The 27287-nt window shown below is 39.2% G+C and overlaps 2 long non-coding RNA genes across 4 annotated transcripts; both read right to left on the bottom strand.

Moving 5' to 3' along the window:
* Positions 1-234: 234 nt before the first annotated feature.
* Positions 235-10408, bottom strand: LOC149220695 (uncharacterized). 2 transcript variants are annotated; one of them, XR_016248770.1, is made up of 7 exons: positions 10260-10408; positions 10034-10146; positions 9750-9895; positions 1644-1739; positions 1447-1542; positions 665-1251; positions 235-584 (listed from the first exon to the last, which is right to left on the bottom strand). It is a non-coding gene; the product is annotated as an uncharacterized LOC149220695 (long non-coding RNA). The 2 variants fall into 2 exon arrangements; XR_016248769.1 differs by having other exon boundaries at positions 235-1251.
* Positions 10409-10814: 406 nt separating this feature from the next.
* LOC149220694 (uncharacterized) lies at positions 10815-26909 on the bottom strand. Of its 2 annotated transcripts, none has more exons than XR_016248768.1 (8): positions 26797-26909; positions 26630-26706; positions 26285-26527; positions 26076-26148; positions 25858-25939; positions 14358-14420; positions 14107-14151; positions 10815-12306 (listed from the first exon to the last, which is right to left on the bottom strand). It is a non-coding gene; the product is annotated as an uncharacterized LOC149220694 (long non-coding RNA). The 2 variants fall into 2 exon arrangements; XR_016248767.1 differs by having other exon boundaries at positions 26285-26524.
* Between the last annotated feature and the right edge of the window lie 378 nt (positions 26910-27287).

Below are 27287 nucleotides of genomic sequence, written 5' to 3'. Positions count from 1 at the left end.
GACGGGAAAAACAACCCCTTCTTCCATAGAGTTATGAATATAATTCCAGTGAAACAAAAATCAATGTAACTTAAATATAAGTGAAAGTATCGATTCATGATTATGAAATCAATGTAACTTAAATATAAGTGAAAGTATCGATTCATGATTATGAAATCCTTCCAGTTATGAATATAATACTAATGAAATAAAAATCAATGTTAATACTAATGAAGTAAAAATCAATGTGGGTTAAATATGAGTGAAAGTATTGATTCATATTATGAAATGAGGTGAGGAGTGGTTCAGAGATTGATTATTGGCTGGGCCAAACGTGCGAAGTAGAAGACAGTCTTATAGTAATATCCCAGGCGATCATCAAGTACCATTATCTGGGGGGTGGTCCAACACCCCATTTCCCTTCTTACTCTGAAGGTTCAATAACATGAACTCCGCCATAAATCTCTTATTTTAAGAGAAAATTGGTGGGCCAACAGCCCCATTTACCTTCTTACTCTGAAGGCTCAATAACATGAACTCCTCCATCTCTTATTTTAAGAGAAAATTGGTGGTCCAACACCCCATTTACCTTCTTACTCTGAAGGCTCAATAACATGAACTCCTCCATCTCTTATTTTAAGAGAAAATTGGTGTTGGTCCAACACCCCATTTCCCTTCTCAACACCCCATTTCCCTTCTTACTCTGAAGGCTCAATAACATGAACTCCATCTCTTATTTTAAGAGAAAATTTATTCTGTTCGGATTGATGTAATGCAGTGATGCAACGAATAGAGGATAGGCATTACTACTGCATAAATAACCAAACAATAAATTAAATCATAATATGCCTTGTCAAAAGGCAAATCTGAAAAATAAATGTATCAACCATGTCAGGATGAAGGAGCTCATTTCCTTGTTCATTCCCGATGGTAAATGAATAATAGGCAGAGAGTGCAATGCGACAGTGAGGTGACATGGAAGGAGCTCATTTCCCTGTTCATTCCCGATGGTAAATGAATAATATGCAGAGAGTGCAATGCGACAGTGAGGCCTCAGGCTTTCTGCATCAAACACTCCAACTGCTCCATCACAGAAGCTCGCACAAACTAGGAAGCTGTCACATGAGTATACAGCAGTCTGAAATAGCAACAAATAGGGGATCATGAGGAGACCACTGCAATGCATCACAGAAGCTCGCATAAACTAGGACGCTGTCACATGAGGATACAGCACTCTGAAATAGCAACAGATAGGGGATCATGAGGAGACCACTGCAATGCAACCATGTAACAAGGTCATCCAATCAGATACAGAAGGTAAGTGACATTATATATCTCTCTATGTTTGAATTTAACACTGCTTACAAATAATTACATAACGCAAGCACTCCAATTTGGAAGCATCATATATAGCAAGCTGGCTCTCATACACAACCAACAAATGAATTTGATCTTATGAAACTGTACCCTTGTATCCTCCACTAGTGGTGAAGATCTTCCTGACTGTACTGGTACGACTTTTGAACTTCGCTTTTCCCACCATCTATGCCCCCAGATTCATAACTGCCAAAAGACGTGGTTGTGAGTACATGAACATTTCTATTCGGTAAATAACATCACGGAATCAGACTACATATAGTAATAAAAGAAACCATATACTATACCTGGGCATCAGCTCCAAAAGATACCAGCACATTCAAAAACATGTGAAAAAGCCAGGCCTGTGATTTCTTTTGGTGACCTTTGAGCTTTGTTTTTACCTAAAAATTGCAGAAGTTCAGAGCATGCCACTTAGGTCATTTTTTATAAAACCGCACAATGAAGAAAAAAGACAAGAATTTTAAATTCAAAGATAGATTCACAGGCAGCAGCTCATCAACTCGAACGTTGTATATTTGAATTGATGAATCCTCCACGCCAATTGCAATTATTTTATTGTCCTGAGGGTGGACAGCCAAAATTGTGGCTGCAGGAGGTGGCATGAAAGTTGTCATGACCTGGAATGAATCACTATCCCATGAAACGGGTGGACAGCCACAAATGTGGCTGCAGGAGGTGGCATGAAAGTTGTCATGACCTGCAATGAATCACTATCCCATGAAACCAGTGATTTAGATAAAATGGGAGGTGAGATATTAGATAATAAACCCTAAGCAGACGGTTAAACAAAGATAACGGTTGGAGGCGGCGATCTGGAGGAACAGCGTTCTAGGGTTACTGCAGAGCCTGCAACGGCAGACTTTCACAGACCTCTGCATTCCTGTCTTCAACACCAGCAATACGACTATCCATATACGACAGAAGAGTCACGCGTATCATGAATCCCCCCCAAGGGGAGGACGCAGCGCCTCCCCCCAATGAAAATGAAACTCTGCAAAAGAATGAGGAAGGTACCAGACAAGATGAACAAAATGGAGACAGCACGGATATGAATCCACAACAAGCCAAGATAGATGATAAAGAACATCCCCAAGTCACATCGACCACCTGCAAGCCAGTGGCTGCTGAACGCCCGAAGATAGAACTCCCAAGTCACCGGATCAATGCTCAGATACAGTACATGAGAGACCATGCCCTGATAGGCAAGTTTATAGGACTATGGCCAACAGAGAAAGCTCTGCATGGCTGGATAGCAGCTAAATGGAAGCCGAAAGGACACATCACCCTGCAGCTGGGACCTAAAGGGTTCTTCACGGCCATCTTTAACTGCTTAGAGGACCGAAACAGAATCCTAGATGGAGGGCCGTATTTCTTCAACGCAGCCGGCCTGTATCTGAGGGACTGGGTCGAGCGCTTTAACCCGGATAAAGAAGACCTCAGCTGGGCTCCAGTCTAGATTCGTCTCTACTCACTCCCCCTGGAATACTGGGACGAAGCTTCTCTACAAGACATTGGGAATGGTCTTGGAGAATTTATCAAAGTTGCAGAGGAAACAAAACTCCGAAGATACACTTCCTATGCCCGAATTTGCGTCTATATGCACCTCAGCAAGGCACTTCCAGATGCGGTAAGTCTCTACCATGACAATGTTGAATGGGTTCAGTTAATAGACTATGAACATGTCCCGTTTAGATGTAGAAGATGCCATGCCCTGGGCCATTTGTTTCGGGACTGTCCTTTAAATCAGAAACCCTCAAATCCTTCAGCACCTGATAGGCCTGATTCAGATGGCTTCACTAAAGTTGCCAATCGTAGGAAAAACCACAAGAAACTGGCTTCAAACCCTAAGATGCCTCATGCCAGCTCATCCAAGCCCTCTACGAGCAATAGCTTTGAAGCGTTGGCCCGACAAGATGACCATAACTCTGAAAACCCCGCTTCCTCAGGGGAGGATCCCAAGAAGGACAAACAATCTGCCCATGTAGACTCCAAGGAAACCCAAAAAGATCCCCTGCCCTCTGATCTTTCCCCTCTGCCCTGCACCAAGTCCCAGCCTGGAATACTCAAGGAATGGAGGTTGATAACATGCAGCCTGATTCTATAATAGCAACAGAAACAACTGAAGGATTAAGTGAATCTCAGCACATGGAAGAGGAACCAGAAAGCATAGATATTGGGGATCTGGACATTCTTGGCCTTGAGCAGGCATGCAAAACAAAAAATTATGACAAAATCCCAGAGAGACAACTGGAGAATCTGGAAGTGATCCTCTCACGAGCACAAAGGCAAAAATCCCTAGGCATTCAGACCGGAGGCCTTTGGGATGGGAAACATGTCACCAAAGATAACAAAAAGCGTGGAAGGAAAACAGATCTCCAACGAACAATCCGCATCGGGGAAATGCTGGTGGAATCAGGAAGATACTCCAAGCTTACAAAGTATTACAACTCCCTCCCCAACATTCCTTAATGAAGCTAATATCATGGAATATCAGAGGGCTCAATGGCCCCGGGAAAGGTAGACTGATTAAAAATATGATACAGCAAGAGAAGCCACAAATCCTATTCTTGCAAGAAACCAAATGCAATTCTACCTCTCTAGAACGAATTGTAGCAAAAGCCTGGCCAAGATGTCTCACAGCTGTAGTGGATGCCTCTGGTGCCTCAGGAGGCCTAGCAATCATTTGGGACGCTCGTACCATTACGCTCAACAACATCCATGCTAACAAGCATTTTATTCAAGCCACTTTTCACATCACAGGGACCAGCATACATGGTCATTTAACCAATGTGTATTTTCCCCAGGAGGCTATGTACAAGATAGAAATTTTAAATACCCTATCTGTAATCAATACTGAAAGAATTCATCCACTGTGGATCACTGGGGGCAACTTCAATATGATAACCAAGCTGGAAGAAAAATGGGGAGGCAGGAACAGACTGGACAAGGAAAGTAATCATCTAAAAGAATTCATTCAAAACAACTGGCTCATCGACATGCCTTTCAACAATGGACTTTATACCTGGAATAATAAAAGAGCAGGTTTGCATCAGATTGCCTCTCGTCTGGACAGATTCTTACTCTCAGACAACGCAATCCATCTAGGAGGAGACCTCTCAGCTTCAATTTTGCCGCTCTCAGGGTCAGACCACTAGCCAATCTCTCTTCAATGGTCTCGTCCTGGCAATACAACCCGCAAGCCATTTCGCTTTGAGGCTTTCTGGATGTCTCATCCGAATTTCATCAACCTAATAAACTCAGAATGGAATAACTTCTCTCCTCCAAATGGTACAAAAATGTTTCAATTTCAGCAGAAGCTTAAACACCTCAAGAGTAAGATCAAACAATGGAACCATTCTTCTTTTGGCAACATTTTCCAGGCTCAAATTGCCCTCGATCAAGATATGAAATGACTGCAGCAAAGGATTATTACAGAAGGCAGATCAGATGACTTGTTAGAACAGGAAAAGTATCTTGAGTCTCAGATATCAAAGAGGGAAAAACAGGAAGAAACGCTCTAGAGGCAAAAATCGAGAATAAGATGGCTTAAAGAAGGAGAAAAAAACACAAAAATTTTTTCACCGAACTACTATCCAACGAAGAATGAATAACAACATCACTCATATTCAAAATGAGCAGGGGGTAAAGGTGGAAACACATGAAGAAATCGAACACGAACTTCTCAACTACTTCAAGCAGGCTCATCAAGAGCCACAGATTGACAGATCGCAAGCCATAGAAAAAATTACTAGGAATATTCCAAAAGTCATTACAGAGGAGCACAACCAACTCCTTCTCAGGCTGGTCGACTTACAGGAGGTGGAAACTGTTGTTCATCAATTGAAAGAGGGGAAGGCGCCTGGCCCTGACGGTTTTACTTCAAATTTTTCCACAATTTCTGGGAGCTGATAAAAATGGAAGTCTGGCAGGTAGTTGAGGAATCGAGAACTTTGAGATGGATGCTTCCAACCATGAATGCCACATTCATCGCCCTTATTCCCAAGGAAGCTCAACCCAGTACCCCTGACAAATATCGGCCTATCGCCCTGTGCAACGTAATCTACAAGATTGTCTCCAAAATCATTGCTTCCAGACTCAAATCGCTGCTCCCACTTCTCATTTCGCCTGAGCAATCTGGATATGTGGAAGGTAGGCAGATTACGGATGGCATCATCCTTACTCATGAAATCATCCACTCCCTGAAGCACTCCAAAAAGTCAGGTATGCTCCTTAAAATAGATCTTTCAAAAGCATTTGATAGCTTAAGCTGGCTGTATATTCAAAAAACTCTAATTGCTTTTGGTTTCGCTCTTCCCTAGGTAAGATGGGTAATGAGTCTCATATCTTCCTCCTTCTCTGTTCTGATCAATGGTATCCATCCCTCCCCTTTCCATCCCTCCCGAGGAATCAGACAGGGAGACCCTCTCTCCCCCTTCCTCTTCGTTATTATGGCAGAAGGTTTGGGCCGCAGTATTAAAAAGGCACAACGATCCCAGCATCTAAGAGGACTGTCCTTTCATAACTCCCCTGATTTCACCCACCAGCAATTTGTGGATGACAACATACTTTTTGGTCATCCTTCAGTCCAGGAAGCACATCAATTCAAATCGATACTAACGGATTTTTTGGAAGCCTCCAGCGCAAGAATAAATAAAGCCAAATCCCAAATTTTCTTTTTTCATACCCCTGCTATTACCCAATTTTCTTGGATTCTCTATTGTTGTCCTCCCTTCCAAATATCTAGGAGCTCCCATGACTCACTCTGCCATGAAGCACTCATCTTGGAGGATTCTTTTAGAAAAATTGGAGGCTCGCCTCTCCTCCTGGACTCACAGGGCCCTCAATATGGCAAGTCGTCTAGTCTTAATTAAAGCTGTCCTCCAATCAATGCCGTTGTATCTCTTCTCGATCCTAGCTGCTCCCAAATGGGTTCTCAAAGAAATCAAACATATCCAACGCTCTTTCTTGTGGGGCAATTCAGGTCAAATCCCTAGCTGCTCCCAAATGGGTTCTCAAAGAAATCAAACATATCCAACGCTCTTTCTTGTGGGGCAATTCAGGTCAACTCCGCAAATGGGCTCTGGTCAAATGGGACACAGTTTGCCTTCCAAAATGTGCTGGTGGAACTGGACTGCGGGATCCTTATCATAGCAATGAGGTCATGGGTGCTCGCATTTGGTGGAAATGGCTTACTGCGCCATTCACCCCCTGGGCCACCCTCTAGACTGCAAAATATGCCAGTAATCGCCCTACAAAAGAACTAATCCGAATATCAGAAGTCAGCCCGGGCTCTCTAATCTGGAATGCGGCCAAGCAACATAGAATCCTAATTCAGCAGCACAGTTTCTGGGAGGTTAAGGATGGAAACACAGCTCGATTCTAGGAAGATTCCTGGCAGCAACAGCCCAAGTTAAAGGACCTAATCTTACCTCTTCAATTTCCGGAGCAGGATATGCAGACATATGACAAAGTCAAGCTTTTCTGGAACCCTTCTACAACACAGGGGAACAGGCAATGGCTTAGCGCGGATCACATCTTAAGACATGGAATGGAACAAGCTCAACAGATTCTTGGTATAGAATTAACGAAGAGGAAAATACAACATTCAGAGGAAAGGGATATCCTTAGATGGGGCTATGAAGAAAAAGGTACCTTCACTACTCGGGAGGCTTATAACATCATTATTAAAGCACATATTGTCAAAGATCCTCTCTGGAACAAAGTCTGGGACCCAGCTAATTGGCCGAAAGTTTCAACCTTTCTATGGCTTTTATGTCAAAACAAAATCCTCACGTGGGACAATCTTAGGAAGAGAAACTACCACGGGCCCTCCCTGTGTCCCAACTGCAAGCAAGAAGAGGAATCCACTAAGCATCTTATGCACTCTTGTCAGCTTGCACGCAAGCTCTGGGAAAAAGTCAGTTTTCGATGCCAAAAGGAAGGACGGATCCAAGGAGACATTATAGCCACTGTTCGCAATTGGGCTCGGAATCCATTTAAAAGCAAGATTTTAAATTTCTTATGGAAGCTTATTCCGGGCTTTCTCATGTGGACAATATGGAAGGAGAGAAACCGGCGAATCTTCAAGGATCACTCCTCGCCCTTGGAAACTCTATGGAACATGATTTGTCAAAATATCAAGGAAACCTTACTTCTCCAAACCTGGCACGAGGAGGACTTTCCCTCACTCCCTCAGGAACAAAATATATGGGCAAACTAGAACCTTCAGTGGAATCAAGAATTGATAATCAAAGGAAAAACTCCAGCAAAGAGCAGGACACCTGAAAAGTGGCTCCCTCCTCCTAGTCATATGTTCCAGCTAAACTTTGATGGAGCCTCGAAAGGAAATCCAGGCAAAGCAAGATTTGGAGGAATATTCAGAGATCATAAGGGAGCTCCCCTTCTAACCTTCTTAGGTTCAAATGGCTGGGACACCAATAACTCGGCCGAATTAGAAGGACTATGGCAGGGACTCCTTCTAGCTCAAAAAAATGGCTTTTTTCCGCTCATTATAGAAGGCGACTCTCAGATCCTCATAAATATGGTCAACAAAATTATGCAGGGAACACCTTCAAGCAAAGTGAGCAACAGTTGGAGAATGGCAAGTCGGCTTGAACTTATTGAAATCTGGCTCTCTTCTCACAGAGCGATCATTCTCAAGCACATACGTCGGGAAGGAAATAAAGCGGCTGATTTATTGGCTAATATAGGAGTGGAAAGTGGGAGGGATCTACATACAGGTTCTCTTTCTACGCTAGCCACTGAAAACCAATTAATGGAATACCAGAATCTTGTGAAGAATGAAATGAAACAGGGAGGAGAAGAGCACCCGGATGCGGGTGAAATTCAAGAACATTAATGGCGAGCCGACGGAATGACGGCGCTCGGCCCAGCCAGATGGTGGCCAGCGCACCATCCCAAGTTCAGTTATGGCCTCCGCAGACTCACTTGAGGTGAGAGCAGGTCCGCCTACAGGAAGCCTTTAATGGCCGCTCAGGCCAAGATACGAAAGCTATGCGATTTAACATGGCACCCATCAATCCCTCTGTCTGCCCTCCCTCCTTCAGCATTTTCCCACTCCAAGCCGGAAACCCCTGCAGTAGAACTGTTACAGGAAGACGATGTTGGCTTCTTTGCTGTATTGACTTTGGAAATGGGTATCATTACTCCCATTCTAGGTACTGCCCTTTGAACCCTGTCCAGGAGCCCTCTATGCATTCTTTGCTTTCCTTCCAGGTCCCCAATTCTCCTGAACTTCTCTCCCGCCACATTGCTATGGTTCGTCACCGCATGAGGAGCCGCAGAGGAGGTAACCGAGGTGGTAGCGCTCGCTCTCAGACAGCGCAAAGCTCTGAACCGCCACCACCACCTACCTCTCCGCCTCCTCCTCAGGCCAATTCTCCCCCTCCCAGCTCGCCCCGCAGACACTATCCTCACACTAGCAGTGGCAGAGGTTGTGCGCAGGCTTCAATGGCTGAGCATAGAGATTTCCGGCTTCACACTGAGACCTTCCCTCGGCATCCTAATCCGGCCTCCCACTCGACTCAATTCAGGTTCCAGAGCAACCTGAACCAGCCCATCATCACTGCTAATGTCACCATCGTTTTCTCAGAAGAAGAAGATCAACACAGTGCTCCGGTGCGAAACTCTGCAGAGCAACCTCAGGACATTCGCAGAATGGATGTTAGTCGTGGCTCTGAGCAGCTCCCGACGGAAGAAGGCAGGGAAGCTAGGCGTGGCGGTCAGCATGCGGAAGGTGATAATGCAGGCGACACTCGGCATCCAGGTGGCAGCTCTCATGGAGCCACAATTTTGATGGCAATTGCTGGCAGCTCGAGCGGCACCCTTCAGGCGAGGGAACCTCCAGGGGGCAGGGCGGAAAGCGACGTGGCGAAGGAAGGTGAGATCTGGTATGGGAACGCGTGCCCCATTATCGAGGAGGCTCCTGACCAGGACGTCCCAATGTGATGCCTCGTGGACACCCGCGCGCCAGCTCAGGGTTCCGACGCTGACTGGTCCATCTTTTGTTGTTGTGTTTTTTCGTTTACATGGTAGGCAATTCTGTCTTGTTTTACAACTGCTTCAGATGGTAATGTCTCAAGTCTTCACTCCGGTTTTGTCGATGTTTTCCCGGTCTTCTGCATGGTTTTTTGTAATGTTAAACTGGTTTCCCCAAATATGGGGCAGTTATGATACTCAGAAGGAACTCCGTTGTTCTCGGCTGAGGCTGCAGCCTCATTGTAATTTTATTTTTGTTTCCTTTTAATAGAATTAGCTTTACAAAGAAAAAAAGAATAAACCCTAAGCAGACCAATGTATCAAAACTGAAATTATATATATCATCCGAAACATTGAAATGAAACTGCTCTTTAGGTAAAAGGCTCTCTTACCTTAAATGTCATCATATTGAATAAGGAGACCTTGCCACCGGAGGTAGACATCACATAGGAATCATTCTCAGTAAGCTATACAAGCAGCGGCCAATGTCATTATTCATAACAATCCCACTAGCTGGCTACCTGTAGTCGAATACTCGCTGTAGACGGTGGAACAAAACTAACTCTTAGTTACTCGTCAATCATTACTACATAAAGTACAGCTGCATATTATATATCCAAAATTATAATAAACAGATAAATAAATAAAAAGGACTACTACTACTAAAGAACCCCACCTTTCCGGATGGATTCCGGTCACTCCACGGCCATTGTCATAGCTTATGGAGAGCATTGGATGTCAGCGCTCAAACAACAACACCATAAAATGGTGTATATCGGTTTTATATACCTGCAAGAAATAGCACATTACTTGTTTGATTAATATTGACAGAATTTGTAGCACATAAAATTGTAATGTCAGCCTTTAATGTGTTTTTTTTTAATAGAAGGACGATTGCATACCGTGCTCGCATGCATTGTGTCAGGCAACATGAGAGAGCTACACTGACCCGAATCAGTGATCTCAGCCAATTTCCAGTTCTTGCTCTTGTCTGTGACCTCATTTAGAAGCCTTGGTTTAACATCTAGGATTTGAGTGTCATATTATTGTTAGAATTCATTGATCATATCATCCTATTCCTATTAAAGATATGCCAAAATAATGGCTAATAGAGCATTTGAAAGGGAAAAAGAACAAAATCCTAAACTATATGGAAAGTTGAAAGCAACAATATCTGGACTCCGGAGTGAAGTTCAGAAAATGACAAGATATATGTAACAAACTAAACTATAAAATGATAAGATATATGTAACAAACTAAACTGAATATGGCTGGACAAATACGCTAGATTCTAAACGAAACAATTCTAGGAGAAAGCTCTTACAAAATTGGTCATTTGACAATGTAGGTAGAAGATAGATTCCAAAAGAAACAATTCTAAGGAGAAAGCTCTTACAAAATTGGTCGTTTGACAATGCAGGTGGAAGACTAAACTGAATATGGCTGGACAAATACGCTAGATTCTAAACGAAACAATTCTAGGAGAAAGCTCTTACAAAATTGGTCATTTGACAATGCAGGTAGAAGCTAGATTCCAAAAGAAACAATTCTAAGGAGAAAGCTCTTACAAAATTGGTCATTTGACAATGCAGGTGGAAGTCTGTCTGAATGGTCTATAGCACTTGTAAGGGAACCAGGAGCAGCGACTGCAGGAGGCATGACATTCACAATTGAAGTCTACATAGTAAAAAAGAACTTGTAAGGGAACCAGGAGCAGCGACTGCAGGAGGCATGACATTCACAATTGAAGTCTGCATAGTAAAAATGACCTAGTTAAACTTTGCTAGGCATGACATTCACAATTGGAGTCTGCATAGTAAAAAAAAACTTGTAAGGGAACCAAGAGCAGGAGCAAAGAACTTGTAAGGGAACCAGAAGCAGCGACTGCAGGAGGCATGACATTCACAATTGAAGTCTGCATAGTAAAAATGACCTAGTTAGAGTTTAAACTTTGCTAGGCATGACATTCACAATTGGAGTCTGCATAGTAAAAAAGAACTTGTAAGGGAACCAGGAGCAGGAGCAGCGACTGCAGGAAGCATGACATTCACAATTGAAGTCTGCATAGTAAAAATGAGAGGAGGCATGACATTCACAATTGAAGTCTGCATAGTAAAAATGACCTAGTTAGAGTTTAAACTTTGCCATTAATTAGCAGTTCGTGTACATAGTAAATGTGCATGGAAGAAGCAATTTACCTTGTTTCCATTGTCTCTTCCCTCAAAGGATCTACTCTCCAGCATGCGAATTAAGTGAAATCCCTCTATGTTAGCTAAGATCTCTATGCCATTGTCATTCATTGTGACTGCCAACAGGGAACCATCACCATTTTCACTAAAACAGAGGCGAGACTAGCCTGGAGCTTTTTGGACTTTTTGGAAATAAAGCAAGGATTATGCATTGAGATGTGATCAATCTCTCTCAAACTCCGAAAATAAAACATCCTCATCTTCAAAAATAACTTCTTACCAAACTACCCTCAACATATGCCACTGTCATTCGTTGTGACTGCCAACAGGGAACCATTTTCACTAAAACGGAGGCGAGACTAGCTTGGAGCTTTTTCGAAATAAAGCAAGGATTATACATTGAGATCTGATCAATATCTCTCAAACTCCGAAAATAAAACATCCTCATCTTCAAAAATAACTTCTTACCAAACTACCCTCAACATCAATTGTTGTCTGGATATTGGTGTTATCCATGTCCCAAAACTTTATTTGAAATTCATCACCAACTGCCAAGAATCTATCCCTGGTTGCATCAAATTGCACAACACCTAAGGAACACTTCCTAAAACTAGAATATGTCCGCTTGATTGTTCCCTCACTTTCATTCCACCAACCAGTTATGAATCACCAACTTTACTTATTCTTGACTGTTCCCTCACTTTCATTCCACTCAACCAGTTATGAATCACCAACTTTACTTGTTCCACAGGAGAAGCGCCTAATAAAAAATACAAATGATTATATACTTCAGAAAAGAGCCTAATAAAAAACGCAAATGATTATATACTTCTTCCACAGGAGAAGAGGCTAATAAAAAATACAAATGATTATACACTTCAGAAAAGAGCCTAATAAAAAACTGCGTAATAAAAAACACAAATGAAAAAATACAAATGATTATATACTTCAGAAAAGAGCCTAATAAAAAACTGCGTAATAAAAAACACAAATGATTATATACTTCAGAAAGGAAGTAGCCTTGACAGAGCAAATATACAAAATTGGATAAAGTAAAACTCAGATCCACATGAAGAGACTTTACAAACTAAACACCATTCTAAGTTAACATTTTAACTTATTACATCAGCACTATGAAGAGACTTTACAAACTAAACACCATTCTAAGTTAACATTTTAACTTATTACATCAGCACTATATTGTAGTGCACCAGAGGCTTGAAGAGACTTTACAAACCAAACACCATTCTAAGTTAACATTTAAACTTGTTCCATCAGCACTATATTGTAATGCACCAGAGGCTTGAAGAGACTTTACAAACTAAACACTATTCTAAGTTAACATTTAAACTTGTTCCATCAACACTATATTGTAGTGCATCAGAGGCCTGGAGCATTATGGTCCACCCTAGATCCCCCAAGGCCCACCCTAGATCCCCCAAGATCATACAACGAGGCTTTGATCTTTCCATCAATAGATGTAGAAAATATAAATTGCATACAAACAAAGAATCATACTCATAAGTCATCTATCTTTAGTGCAATAAAGAGGCTTTGATCTTTCCATCAATAGATGTAGAAAATATAAATTGCATACTCATAAGTCATCTATCTTTAGTGAAATAAAGTATTTGTCATATGGCCAATCTTTAGTGCAATAAAGTATCTGTCATATGGCCAAAAATTCACAGGAAGTCAAACATCAAACAAAAATAGAATATGCAATGTAACTTCACAACTAGAATTTAATATGGCCAATCTTTAGTGCAATAAAGTATCTGTAATATGGCCAAAAATTCACCAAAGTCAGACATCAAACAAAAATAAAATATGCAATGTAACTTCACAACTAGAATTTAATATTACTCAACTGCAATGCACATAAAATTTTCAGGTCTCAATTAACTAACTACTGAATATTTTCAGGGCTCAAGTAACTAAGTACTGAATACAAAAATAGAATATGCAATGTAACTTCACAACTAGAATTTAATTACTCAACTGCAATGCACATAAAATTTTCAGGTCTCAAGTAACTAAGTACTGAATATTTTCTTTTTTCAGGTCTCAAGGAACTAAGTACTGAATATTTTCTTATCGGTGAGGCCAAACAGAACATATACCTTCAAATGTGTACTACTTTCGACCAATTATTGCATCCCATGCATCCCACACATACAAGCACAGACAATTATCTTGACACATATGATAAAGCGTATTAATGCATCCCATGCATCCCACACATGCAAGCACAGACAATTGTCTTGACACATGATAAAGCGTATTACCTTGATGATCTTATCATCCCCACATGTAATTATGAAGAGATGGTAGGTAGGGTGTGAAATAGCAATATCATTCACACCACCAACATGTGCATCAATCTATTTAAATTAAATCAATGTTAATAAATATACTTTCAATACAAACTTAATTTTACCAAAAAAAATACCAGAGGCATTTGTAGATAGCATTATTACAAATCACTCACATTGTTGTATAAAGAAGGAAATGATATCAAAACATCTTATTAATGAATATAGAGTATAGATTAAGTTACCAAGGATTGCGCCATTGATACAATTGGATTTTTCACAAGAGCAACCTAAGAAAACATAACAAAATATGTATAAGAGTTTATATAAGGCAAACATGTACATTTTTCTAATTTAAATTAACAAAATGTGTATAAGAGTTTACCCAAGGCATACGTGTACATTTTTCTAATTTAAATTAGAGAATCCATTTATGAAAAAATCATCTACCGGCATGGGAATCGAACAGAATCGAACAGACATAAATTTCCCAAACCTTAAAAGTCCTGCTGGCTAATTTTACAATGTCACCAACATTAGTTCCAACTGATCGATGAAGCTAACAATGCAAATTTGAACCACTAGTCAGTGTGAACATATTTATAAAGATAAAAGGTACATCTTCCAAATTAACTTAAGGAACTTATTTAAATAAAAAAATGCATTGAATGGAATTTGAAATCATCTAGGAGAATTGTTTGCCGCCAGAGGATCGAAACCCATGCTCATAACATTTGAACCCGGATTAAGAGTTCTTGCCTTGTTAGAAAATGAAGAGAGCAAGATAAAAGGTACATCTTCCAAATTAACTTAAGAAATTTATTTAAATAAAAAAATGCATTGAATGGAATTTGAAATCATCTAGCAGAATTGGTTGCTGCGAGAGGATCGAAACCCATGCTCATAACATTTGAACCCAGATTGAGAGTTCTTGCCTTGTTAGAAAATGAAGAGAGCAATATGTAACAATGCCAACTAATAACAATGCTATACCTAAAAACATTAAACATTCCCAGCTACTTAAAGATGCAAGGCCTTGTTAATTTTCTCTGATTATATAATATTTATAATCAAGTGGCCCAAGGTTATAATGTTGAGGTCAATTAGCAAATTAGATGAAAAGTATCAATTAAATTTCTTTAATCATATAATATTTACTAAAGTGGCCCAAGGTTATAATGTTGAGGTCAATTAGCAAATTACTTTGTATCATTATGAGATGGAAAAGTATCAATTACTAATTATGGTGAGCGTTTAATGCTAGATGATCAAACTTAATTGCTTAGGGCATCTGAGCACGCGTTACAAGACTCAGGCAATAAATTGACTAGCTTGGATGATGATGGCCTTCATCCAAGATGTTTTCCATGTATCACACACAACAAAATATCTTCAAGCACTTTTAACTTTGATAAGGGATGACCCTATATCAACATGTATTTGCTAATCTTACCTTTAGCTCTTTTCTCTTTCCTTTTAATCTTGCTAGTCTGTATTAGAAATTTTCCTTTGATTCTACATGAATAAAGGGCCACTTCCCACCAACAATGCCTTTTCCTTTGATTCTACATGAATAAAAAAACCACTACCCACCAACAATGCCTTTGTCAACATACTCTAGGCCAGCTTTGATTTTGGCACAATTTTGCTTGGTGTTTGAAATTTTTTCTTTCCACTTCAACACTTAAGCCTCCAAAAAGAATAAAGAGCCACTTCCCACCAACAATGCCTTTGTCAACATTCTCTAGGCTAGCTTTGATTTTGGCACAATTTTGCTTGGTGTTTGAAATTCTTTCTTTCCACTTCAACACTTATGCCTCCAAGAAGAATAAAAAGCCACTCCCCACCAACAATGCCTTTGTCAACATTCTCTAGGCTAGCTTTGATTTTGGCACAATTTTGCCGCAGCTCATTTAACCCTCCTTTGGGAGAGGGTTGTGGAAGGTTTATGAGTCTACTTGGATGCTAACATAGAGAGTACTACAAGGGAATTTAATAAGTTGAAAGAAGCCATTAAAGAGACATTGAACATGATTGACTTCGCTAAAACTAAAAAATTGAAGAAAATGCAACTGCTCTCAGCATCCACCACCAATCGCTGACAGAGTAAATCAAGCATAAAATAGATGGACAAAAGGATGGAAAGGATGAAGCAAAATGTTGAAAGAGAATTGGGATCCTCCCAAGACTGCAATTGCAAGACCAATACTGGTTATTTGGCAAGTACAAGCCCACCATTGTTTGAGAAAAACCAACATTCTGTTGAAAAATCTAGGGCAGCTAGATTAAGTGATTTCTCTTACTTTGATAACTACTTGTGATGTTCTTTTACTTAACTTGATGTACTTATTATTAGCTACTTTTTTCACTTGATTATTATTATGTTATTATCATCAAACAACGACCAAACAATGAAGATCAAAGAGACAAGAGGACACAAAATGTAGGTTGCAAGCTAGGACTCAAACCTCTTCTCTTGAGAGGAAAACCACAAGAATTCTTCTCTTCTTATAGAATGTTCAAATGATGAATTCCAAGACCTATGACCCTTCACAAAGATCGCTCCAAGACAAAGTCCAATCTCCTCTTGATGAATTTCTCTTCAATAAAGTCAACGACTCAACGCTAGCTGAACTTGCTCGAATACTTCAGATTTCAGTCATTTTCTGGAATTTCGACTTGCTGCTCCAATACTAGAATTTCGGCTTCTACTGCAAAAACCCTAGTTGGCATGTGTGAGGAAATAATGGTGAATCTAGCCTCCTTTTTCCTCCGCTTCGTTTGTTCTTTCTTCCTTAATAACTTGGCCTGCAATCTTGACTCTTTTGACACTTGATTTCGGTCTCTAAGATGACTGCAATTTTCAGTCTTGTTGTTGCAAGAGTGGCCCTAATTTTTTCACACGTGTGAGATGGAGATGACCCAAAAAACAATCTCTAAATGCTTCGCTCTTCCTTAGTTTCTTCTCTTTCTTTGCTAGAGATGACCCAAAAATCAATCTCTAAATGCTTCGCTCTTCCTTAGTTTCTTCTCTTTCTTTGCTAGTTCTAGGTCTTTCTCTTGGTAAATCGAACTTTTATGGATGCTTCTAAAGTAAGGTCGAGTTCTTATTTATAAGTTTCACAAGGTGGTCGAATAGCCCTTCATGAGGCCGACTTGTGGTAGCAAGGTTGACTTGTCTTGGAGGGTCTTTTATGACTTAGATAAATTTCTCTTACATAATACAAGATGCCCAATAGGGTCTTACAGATATAACAATGGCTCAATAGACTTCTTGACTCAATGAAAAAACCTAGAAGCACACAATGGGTGTTTGATCTACTAAATAAATAACCTTGAGCATATGCTACAAAAATAATAATGATAATTCTTTCTCTTTACATCAAATACATAAAATCACGGTTACATTAACATTATGAAGGCCAAACCTAGTTACATATTTCAACACTCCCTCTTAACTAGAGAGGTATTCATAATCCATGCAAGGTACTTGGACATTCTCATACTGAAGAATTCTCATAAGAAGAGTCGGATTGGTAAACCATCTCATAAGCTATCATATCAGCTTATATCTGTGCACCTCACCATATCAACCAACATTGTCATATAGTAAGGCCTTGACTAACAATTCTATCTCTCCACAAGAATAGAGCACAATGCTGAGGAGACAATGACTAATAAACACCTTCATCATTGTCTCTTGAGGTACATATCCCATTCAAATGTTCACAAGGTATGTCCTTCTAAGACCATTCCCATCTTGGATTAACACATCCTCATGGAATTTCCTCTTTGACTACTCTCACCTATTGGATGCCCTAACTCATCCTCAAAGAGTATCAGAATAAATCTCAGATTCTTACCCAGTCATCCATTCTTTCTTCATAACATGAAACCAATAATGATGTGTTTATCTCTCCCTCTTAACCACAGAGGATCTACCCATTCCTATAAAAGGAATATACCCAAGGTCCCTCTTAACAAGGGACTTGTCCAAGCTTCCAGTGATCCATTCTTTCTTCATAACATGAAACCAATAATGATTTGTCTATCTCTCCCTCTTAACCATGGAGGATCTGCCCATTCCTATGAAAGGAATATACCCAAGGTCCCTCTTAACAAGGGGCTTGTCCAAGCTTCCTATTAACAAGGGACTTTACCAATAGCAACTCTCTTCGATGGAGATCGTGATACTCTCAGCTGCCAGTAGGGATCCTCCTTTTTGCATCATGTCATGAACTACAACTTCTTCATTATGGAGCTTTCTTCTGGTAGGGCATCGACCATTTTCTCCATCAATTCCCTTCAACGAAACATAGTGTTGAACCAATATTCATGTCATCTTTTTCTTCATCGGGAAGTGATCTTCTAGTCCACATATGTCTATTCTTCATACAACTACCTCTTCCAAGTCATGTTTCTTCCAGGATCTTCCATCCAATCTCATGAATACTAGTTATAGGTGACTTCTACAAACCTCTTCCGATAGTTGTTGATTTGGGGTAGCATCAAGATCTTCCATCCAATCTCATGAATACTAGTTGTAGGTGACTTCTACAAACCTCTTCTGATAGCTGTCGATTTGGGGCAGCATCAGATGTGCTCTAAGCCTCAAATTTTGCAGGGAGGCTTGGGCACATGTATTCCAAAGAACCCAAAAAGCGTTTAGGGAAATTCCACCAAAAAGTGATTTTATTAAAATAATTAATATTTTTAATGGGGTTCCTAAAGTCTAAACTTAAGAAAATTAAAATATTAATGGATATTAATCTAATCATGGGTGAAACTTCTAGAAAAACACACAGATCAAGCCAAAACTATTTGAGCCTTTGATTATGATTTAATCCAGGCCGTTGGTTGTTCAAGAAGATATAAGAAGGGCTTGAGGGTCATTTGGAAAACACACTGAGATATCAAAGAAATTGATTTTTCTGAAGTGAGAAGTTCTTGGGAAGAAAATCGATTAAGGAGATTTCTTGCAGCAAAGGCGCAGTGACAATCCGAAAGAAGGAATTTCCGGAGAGTAAGAGTCAGAGGGAGAACAGAAAGACGACCAAAGGAAGGCTGACGTAGAGGCAACGCAGTCCTTGAGGGGAAGTCGAGTTTCAGTTGCTGAGAGCCGAGGTGTGAGTCCGAAAGGCAGAAGTTTGATTTTCTCAGCTAGCAAAGGATCCGAAAGAGGGGTGATGCATAAACTGTCGAGCGTGACACAGTTCTGCACAGAGGCCACGCAGAGCCTCCAGTTCAGTTGAATCAATCACTAATTCTCCAGTGACAGGGTGAGATCATTTCACCAGTCTTTTGTTCAGTATTCTCTCTGTATCAGATTGCTAGTTCAGCATCCTAGAATTGTACTCAGATTTTCTCTTGCATAATAATAAAACCCTCAAAGCTGCTACATCGGTTTTCCCACATTGGGTTTTTCCAGGGACTATTGTACAAAAATAACGGTGCCCTATGTGTTTATATTTTCCTTGCTCAGTTTCTATGTTTCAGAATCATATTTAATTTGGTGTAGGCCGCTTCAGTAATTTACTTCAATGTTTCAAGAAAAAATCTGAAATAAGCTTGTAATGTAATTTACAATCTAAGGTGAAGTAGATCCAGCTGGTTGCAGTAGGATTCCAGAGATTGTTAGATCTAGGAATTTTCACAGTAGCCCTGTTTCAACCCAACCAAATGTTTTCAAAAATTAAAGTGAACAGTAAATCAAAGTTACCTTTTTATGATGGTCTTTTGTCATGACATTTGCTTCCTACATCAACAAACTTAAACAAACTTGACATGTTGCACTTCTTTGTCACCATTCCTTCATCCTTGTAAATAGTGGATCCCCCACGAGGTGGAATGTAGACTTTCCGCGAAACACTTGCTTCTTCTAAGTAGAGATGAACCTTCTAATGAAGATTCCAATGGAGGACCTTGACGATCCTCATTTTGCAAATGCTTCTTCCTAATGATGATGATGTATGATGATCTCTTTATCTTCTATCTTGCTAGATGACTTTCTCCAACCATATCGACTGCTACTTCGGTTGTCCTTATATGCTTTCAATGAAGATGCCATCAGCTACTTCCTTTCTATCATGATGTTAATCAAGGTTGTCATTGATGTCAATATGGCATTGATCGAGACGGTAAATATTCTTGAGATGCCTAATGAATATCATGAAACCCTAGAATGAGATGATAAGGTTGAAGACAATAGATGCCTAGTTCCAGATGATGATGTCATAGCTCTTGTTTGATAAGAATGCCCTCAATTAATATGTCAAGCCACTAATGAAGAATTCTTAAGAAGTGCCAAGTGTCAATCATATGCCTTGATTGATGATCTAGAAGGCCTTGATGACATATGAAGGATTACACTTGATGTCATACACTTGATGAATGACCACACTTGATGATGGTCTTGATGACATGATTGGAAGACTACCTTGCAACTCTCCTAATGGGAAATTTATGTTGCACTATGACTTATCACTGCACAAGTATATGATGACATTGTTGGATAGTTTGATACGGGATGATAAACTCATGATGACATTATTGGATACATTCATGATGTCACTCATAATAATATTGTTGAGCCAAACAATGTCGAAGCCATGTTGTCCCAAACAATAAAATAGCCTTGTTGTCCTAGTCACCTTCTGCACATAAAAAATTCAAGAAGAGTTACAAAGAAAAATAAATTTTGGCATCTTGGAGGCAGCTTCTCAACATGGGTCCTATACCATCTTGTAGAATATATTTTTTCCTTTCTAATGAGCCCTTATTTGTCCTGAAATTCCCAGTAGTTTGTGAGATATTGAATTTTTAAGCTATGAAAAATATAATTAATGTTGAGCCGACTTATGCTCAAAGACACAAGTCGGCCTCCCTCCAGAAAGACATGTCCCTTCAGTTTTAAAATGAAATCACTATATATACATGATTTAGACTTCATTTCTGTGCATTCAATTCAGTCAACAATTTCAAAGATATCTACAAGAGGCCGAGGAGCAAGAAAATATTGTGTTGGGCAAATTCTTTTAAAAAGTTTTTGAGGACAGTCTTGTGTTAAGGAGTCAGATTTATTGCAGTAATACCTACAACAAGATCCTCAGACCTTGTAATCATTTGCTACAAACTGTGATCAGTACCTCCTCCTGTAGCTCAGACTATGTATGCACAATAGCTCAGACAGAGGTGTTGATAGTAGCTCAGACAAAGGTGCAACAATGTTGATTGGTGCAGCAACAAAGGACTGTAGTGTCTCATCTGCTCGACTATGACTGTGGTGCAGTGTACCTATCTCACAGTGACTCGAATTCTTGAGCAGTGGGCAGTCAACCTATCTTGGAGTGGCTTAGACATCTATGCTTGGACTGTGATGAACTCTATGAAGTTGGTGCTTAGCATATTACAGGTTGGAGCTCGGGAGATTGAAGATTGGTGTCTTCATCTAGGGTTGGAGCCCTACATATATTGTACTTAATTTATTGAAAGAAGAAATTAATAAAAGTATTTATTCTATCATTGTTCATTTTTTGTTCTAAATATAAGTGATCTAACTGGTAAAAATAACAATTCAAAAGAAATATTGATTCACCCCCCCTCAGTATTTCCAACACATGATGACTGCTTCAACCATATTAACTTCTACTTCAACTACCTTTCATGTCTCTATGATGATGTCATGCATCCTATCATACTTGTGACGCCTTCCATCATGACCTCTAACTTCTATATGCTGAAATGAACTAAGTGGAGGTTATCTTAATCATAATATAGATCTTTAACTTCCTCCTTTTTCGATTTCTTCTTTTCGGGTTCTTCTATTTCTTTGGTGTTATGAGCTTCATTTCTCTCCTTCTCTTCTTGTTGTCCTTCTTGAGTTTGGCACAATTCCTTTTGAAATGGCCATATTCATTACATTCATAGCATTGGATCTTTGACATATCAATTTTCTTGTGAAACTTCTTTCGAGGCTCAAATTTCCCAAATTTTCCTTTCTTCTTTGTTGATGTTGCATATGCTGGAGTTTGTTCATTTGACCCAACATCGTTTTTCGCCTTCAATCTAGATTCTTCAACTTTGCATAATGACCACAGATCGCTGAATGGAGTGGTTTACTTCTTCCCATAGATGCTTGACACAAAGTTGCCCCATTCATCAAGTAGTGCATTAAGCACAATTGTGGTCATCTCTCGATCAAACATTACTTCTCCAAGTTCTTGCAGTTGATCTCTAATTTCGGATACCTTCATAAAATATGAAGCTAACCCTTCTTACCTTGAGATTTTCATCTTATATGGTTCGGTTCTTAAGGATATGATTTCTACTAAAGTGCTTACAGAAAACAACTCCACCAATTTCTCATAGATCTCCTTTGTTGACTTTAACTTTCCAACATAAGGGAAGAGAGAATCCTTGATTGACTCTATGAGGATCCTTTGAGCCCTTAAGATTTCTCTTGTGGTCGTTTGGTGATAAATCCCGTGACATATTCACTAACTTCATTCTCTATGAGAATTAAATCAATTCTCTTCTTCCATGCAAGGTAGTTTGAGGTCCCAACCAATTTATTGTTCTCTTGCAGAACAAAGTCATTTGGCTTGTAGATCAAGACATAAAAATATAGAATACTTACTTGTCAAGTGAAGATGTTCCTTTGAAGATGCCTTCAACTTGATGCCTTCTTGATGATTTGACAATTGAAGATGTCTTCTTGAAGATGACTGTTTCCTTGATGATGTCTTCCTTCTGCAAAGATGATAGTAATTTTTCTAGATGACAAGAGATGTCTTTCTTCCAGTATGCTTGAGATGAGATCTTTCTATGATGGGAGGGAGATTACCTTGATTTCTTTGATGATGATGACAATGCTTCTTCTTGTTTCCTTGGATGTAGAAATGTAGAATGTGGAGACTTCAAGATGTGTTAAGTCCTTCTTGATTGGAGGTAGGGTCTTTGAGGTCTTTTTTTCCAAGAGTTGTGATGATGTGATCCTTGTGATGTGATGGATAGTTTTTATTGATACCTTTTATTTCTCCTTGATGATGTCCTTGTGTATCCTTCTTCTTCAATTGGATGATCTTCATGCTGCCTCTTTTTCTTATTGTAGTCAACTTAACTCTGATACCATGTTGAGAAATCTAGGGGCAACTAGATTAAGTGATTTCTCTTACTTTGATAACTGCTTGTGATGTTCTTTTACTTAACTTGTGGCTTCTTCTTCTTATGTTGTTATCATCAAAGAGCTACCAAACAATGAAGATCAAAGAGACAAGAGGACACAAAATGTACACTGCAAGCCAGGGCCAAAACCTCTCCTATTGAGAGGAAAACAATCTCCCACGTTAAACACTTATGCACCCTATGTTGGTTAGCATAACTCTTCTGCCTGTCTTGAGTTGTCTTTAGAATTTTCTTGATGGCTATTACTTCCTACTCCATTTCCTTTAGCATATCTAGTCCAATATGCACCATGTTCACTGGATCCCTCCAAATGATAAGAGTGTTGCATTTCCTACCGTGAAGAGCCTCAAACAGGCTCATTTTCAATCATCCTTGATAACCATTATTGTAGGAAAACTCCACCAAAGTTAGGAACTCTTCCCACTTCTTTGGCTGGTGCATGACATACATCCTCAGCATGTCCTCCAACACTTTGTTTACCCTCTCGATATTCCCATTTTTTTTGTGGATGGTATGTTGTATTGAAGGCTAAATCTATCCCTAGACCAACACACAACTCCTTCCAAAATTTAGAAGTAAGCTTAGCATCTCAGTTTGAAATAATTTTCTTAGACACTCCATGTAGCCTCACTATCTCTAGAGAGGAAAACCCACAAGAATTCTTCTCTTCTTATAGAATTTTCAGAGGACAAATTCCAAGACCTATGACCCTTGACAAAGATCCCTCCAAGGCCAAGTCCAATCTCTTCTTAATGAATTTCTCTTCCAGAAAGTCAACACTAGTCAAGCTTGCTTCAATACTTCAAATTTCGGTCCTTTTCCAAAATTTCGACTTGTTTCTTCAGGACTGCGATTTCAGCGTCTACTACAAAAACCCTAGTTGGAATGCGTGAAGAAATAATGGTGAATCTAGCCTCCTTTTTCCTTCGCTTGGTTTGTTCTTTCTTCCTTGATTACTTGGCCAGTAATCTTGACTCTTTTGACACTTGTAAAAGAAAGCTAAACAAAACCAAGACCAAACTACAAGAAATGAGAAAAAAATGTAAAACAAAGCTAAATGAGTACAACAAAAAGCATGGCTATGCTCAAACTCAACAAAAACAAAACATGAATACAACAAATAAAAATTGCAAACTTCCCCTTTGCACATTATCTCCACTGCCGATTTTCAAAACTCTGGTTTTGGTACACCATGAGGATTGGAGGAAAGCTAGAGTAACATTCCATGCGTTAGAAGACTAATGCAACAAGTACATGGTTGGAAGAAGGGAACTGCAGCTCTGAGGTAACCCTAGATTTGGGTTCGCAGAGATCTCTAGCAAGGACTAAGATATTAGTCAAGAAAATGCCCAAAACCGTGGTTACTTGGAGGCTAAGTGGCAACGTCCTCAAGGAGATAGATTGCTAAGGTTGGAGCGTTGTCCATGAGGGTTTGGCCAACAATTTTGATATGCCCTAGTTGGGGCGTCTTCCTATGCAGGGAGCCATCTGATGGTCTATCCAAATCTCAGTGAAAGAATAGTTGATATTTGTGATGAATAAGGAGGGTCGACACCCTAGAAAGGGAGGCAAATGACTCTTTGTTGTGGATAGAAGTTTGAGATGGAAGGAATGCGAGAAGGCTGATGTAGTAAAGGAAAAGAGAAGGTTTGTTCAAAGGTTTGAATAAAAGTTGCAATTAGCCCTAAGAAATGGGATAGGATATAGAACACATCTTATCACTGTTGGTGGGTTGTTTGGAATAGCTCTAGATCTAGATAATTTAAGGAGACAAATTGCGGAAGAAAGGGCAGTCTTGGAAACCCTACATTAGTCATGGTGTTGACTATGTATGGGTAATGTATGGGTAATTTTGGAAGCCCTAAGGGTTGAGATTTGAAGGATGAAAGGGCAACCAAGAGGGCTACATCTAGTGTGCCCTAAGAGTAGCATTTTGGAGCATTCAAGACGTTCAAAAGTGGGTAGTCTAGAAGACCTCAAATACAATGTTCATGAAAGGAATCAACGGGCTGTTAGGAGGCAAAGTAATGGAGCCCTAGTTTAGCTTATGAAAGAAGCCATATGGTTGACAAGAGGGAAGATCTAGAAGACCCAAGGAAAAAACTTCTCAATGGACTAGAAGGTTGCTAGTGGGAAAAATAGCGAGCCAAAGTTCAATGACACAAAAGGAGTTGTGATCATTGATAGTGGCAGCTGAAGATGCAAGTCAAGTGATGAGCGAATTTGGAGGCAAGAGGACCTGCCAAATGTGTTCAAGGTACATGGACTAAAAGGGCTATAGTGCGTGTTCTCAACAAGTAGGTCAAGTGTACTTTGTCTTGGGTAGATTGGTGGTCATAGCAGTTGACACCAAGCCCTAGTTGTGTCCTTGTATCAAGGTTGTATGTAAGGGCCATGATTGCTAGTACGGGATCCCCAAAACTGTTGTATTATAGTTTTTAATATAAAAAGTAAAGGGTTTAAAAAGCTAAAAATTGTCATGTGCACTAGTTGATTCACTAATGTATTTTATTTCGTTGTGCAAAGTAGAAGTGTTGTCACCTTTGAGTGTGTTATCAACCATACACATACCTGCCCTCCCTTGGATAATATTATAGTAGCAGCAATCATGAAAAATAAGCGCTAAAGATGTGATCCTCAAGTATACCTTTTCTATTTCTTTCATATCAAAGTTTTAGGAAATATTCGTGAATCTCACACACATGAACAAGATCATACTACCTCAAAACCATTACAAAAGGATAACTTGTGCAAAAATCAATTTCAGTGTATTAAAGGACAATACTATTTTATAAGAGAAAAGTATTGCTCACCTTTCCTTTGCGCCAAGTTTGTAGAATTTCTATTGTATCTTCACCACTTGACCTTTGTAGATTATACAATTGTAGTCATTCACTACATAAAGAAGATCAATATAGTTGATTATGAAACCATAGATAACACAATATATTGAATAACAAACAAGTGGAGCCACAAATTAGCAAAACATACTTTTCAGCGAAATGCACTGCATATAGGTATGTTAACTCACCTTCATTTATGAACAATAACCTCCATTATGTTAACTCACCTTCATTTATAGATTATACAATTGTAGTCATTCACTACATAAGGATGATCAATATAGTTGATTATGAAACCATAGATAACACAATGAATTGAATAACAAACAAGTGGAGCCACAAATTAGCAAAATATACTTTTCAATGAAATGCACTGCATATAGGTATGTTAACTCACCTTCATTTATGAACAATAACCTCCATTTTCTCTATTTGCTTCCTTCATTTCCTTTTCCACACCCAACAAATGAAACCAAGACCAAACTACAAAAAATAAGCCAAAAAATAAACATAGCAAAATGATTACAACTCAAAGCATGGCCATGCTCAAACGCAGAATATCAAAAAAAAAAACAAGAACAAAGAAAAATTGCAAATATCCCCTTTACACATCATCTCTCCAACAATGTGCTCTCCTCTGCTGAAAGGAAAAGAAGTGGGTTGAATAAGGTTAAAATATAGACAAAATTAGTAATGGTAAGCATATTTCAAAACCAATAATTATTCATAATAGGAAACACACCTCCCCTAGAGTTTCTTTTATAACAATTGACACTTTCTTTTGTATTCCACTTGCTCATGCTCATCAAAACAAGACATCTACAACAAACGCAAAATAAGATATTAGAATCATTATATAAGTTAAACTAAAGAGTTGAACACAATAATTAATCGTAATAAGAAACACACATTTCTTTAAGACTATTATATAAAAGTGGAGAGTCGATTTTGTATCTTCTTTTATAACGATGAACACTCTTTTTCGTATTCCACTTGCTCGTGCTCATAAAAAAAATCCATCTACAACAAGTACAAAATAAGATATTAGAATCGTTATATAAGTTAAACTTAAGAGCTGAACACAATAATTAATCGTAATAACAAACACACATTTCTTTAAGATTGTTATGTAAAAGTGGTGAGTTGATTTTGTATTTCATGCATTCATGCTCAAAGGAACAAGCCATTTGCATTAGATATACACTAAAATATTAGATATCCAATAGAATTTAAACTAGAGAATTTGAAGGTATGCACTTGTCATGCAACTTAGTTCGAGTCCAATTATATTCTATGCTATATCTAAAAAAAGAATAAATTTTATAAACTAGATGTACTTCTACTACGAGTAATACAAATAATGATTTCATAAAATATTAATTTTTCGAAAAAGGAATCTA

Source organism: Pinus tabuliformis, chromosome Q (genome assembly GCF_031772625.1).
Source record: "Pinus tabuliformis cultivar Carrire ecotype Pingquan chromosome Q, CPIR1, whole genome shotgun sequence".
Taxonomy (NCBI): domain Eukaryota; kingdom Viridiplantae; phylum Streptophyta; class Pinopsida; order Pinales; family Pinaceae; genus Pinus; species Pinus tabuliformis.
This window is presented reverse-complemented; position numbering and strand designations above follow the sequence as displayed.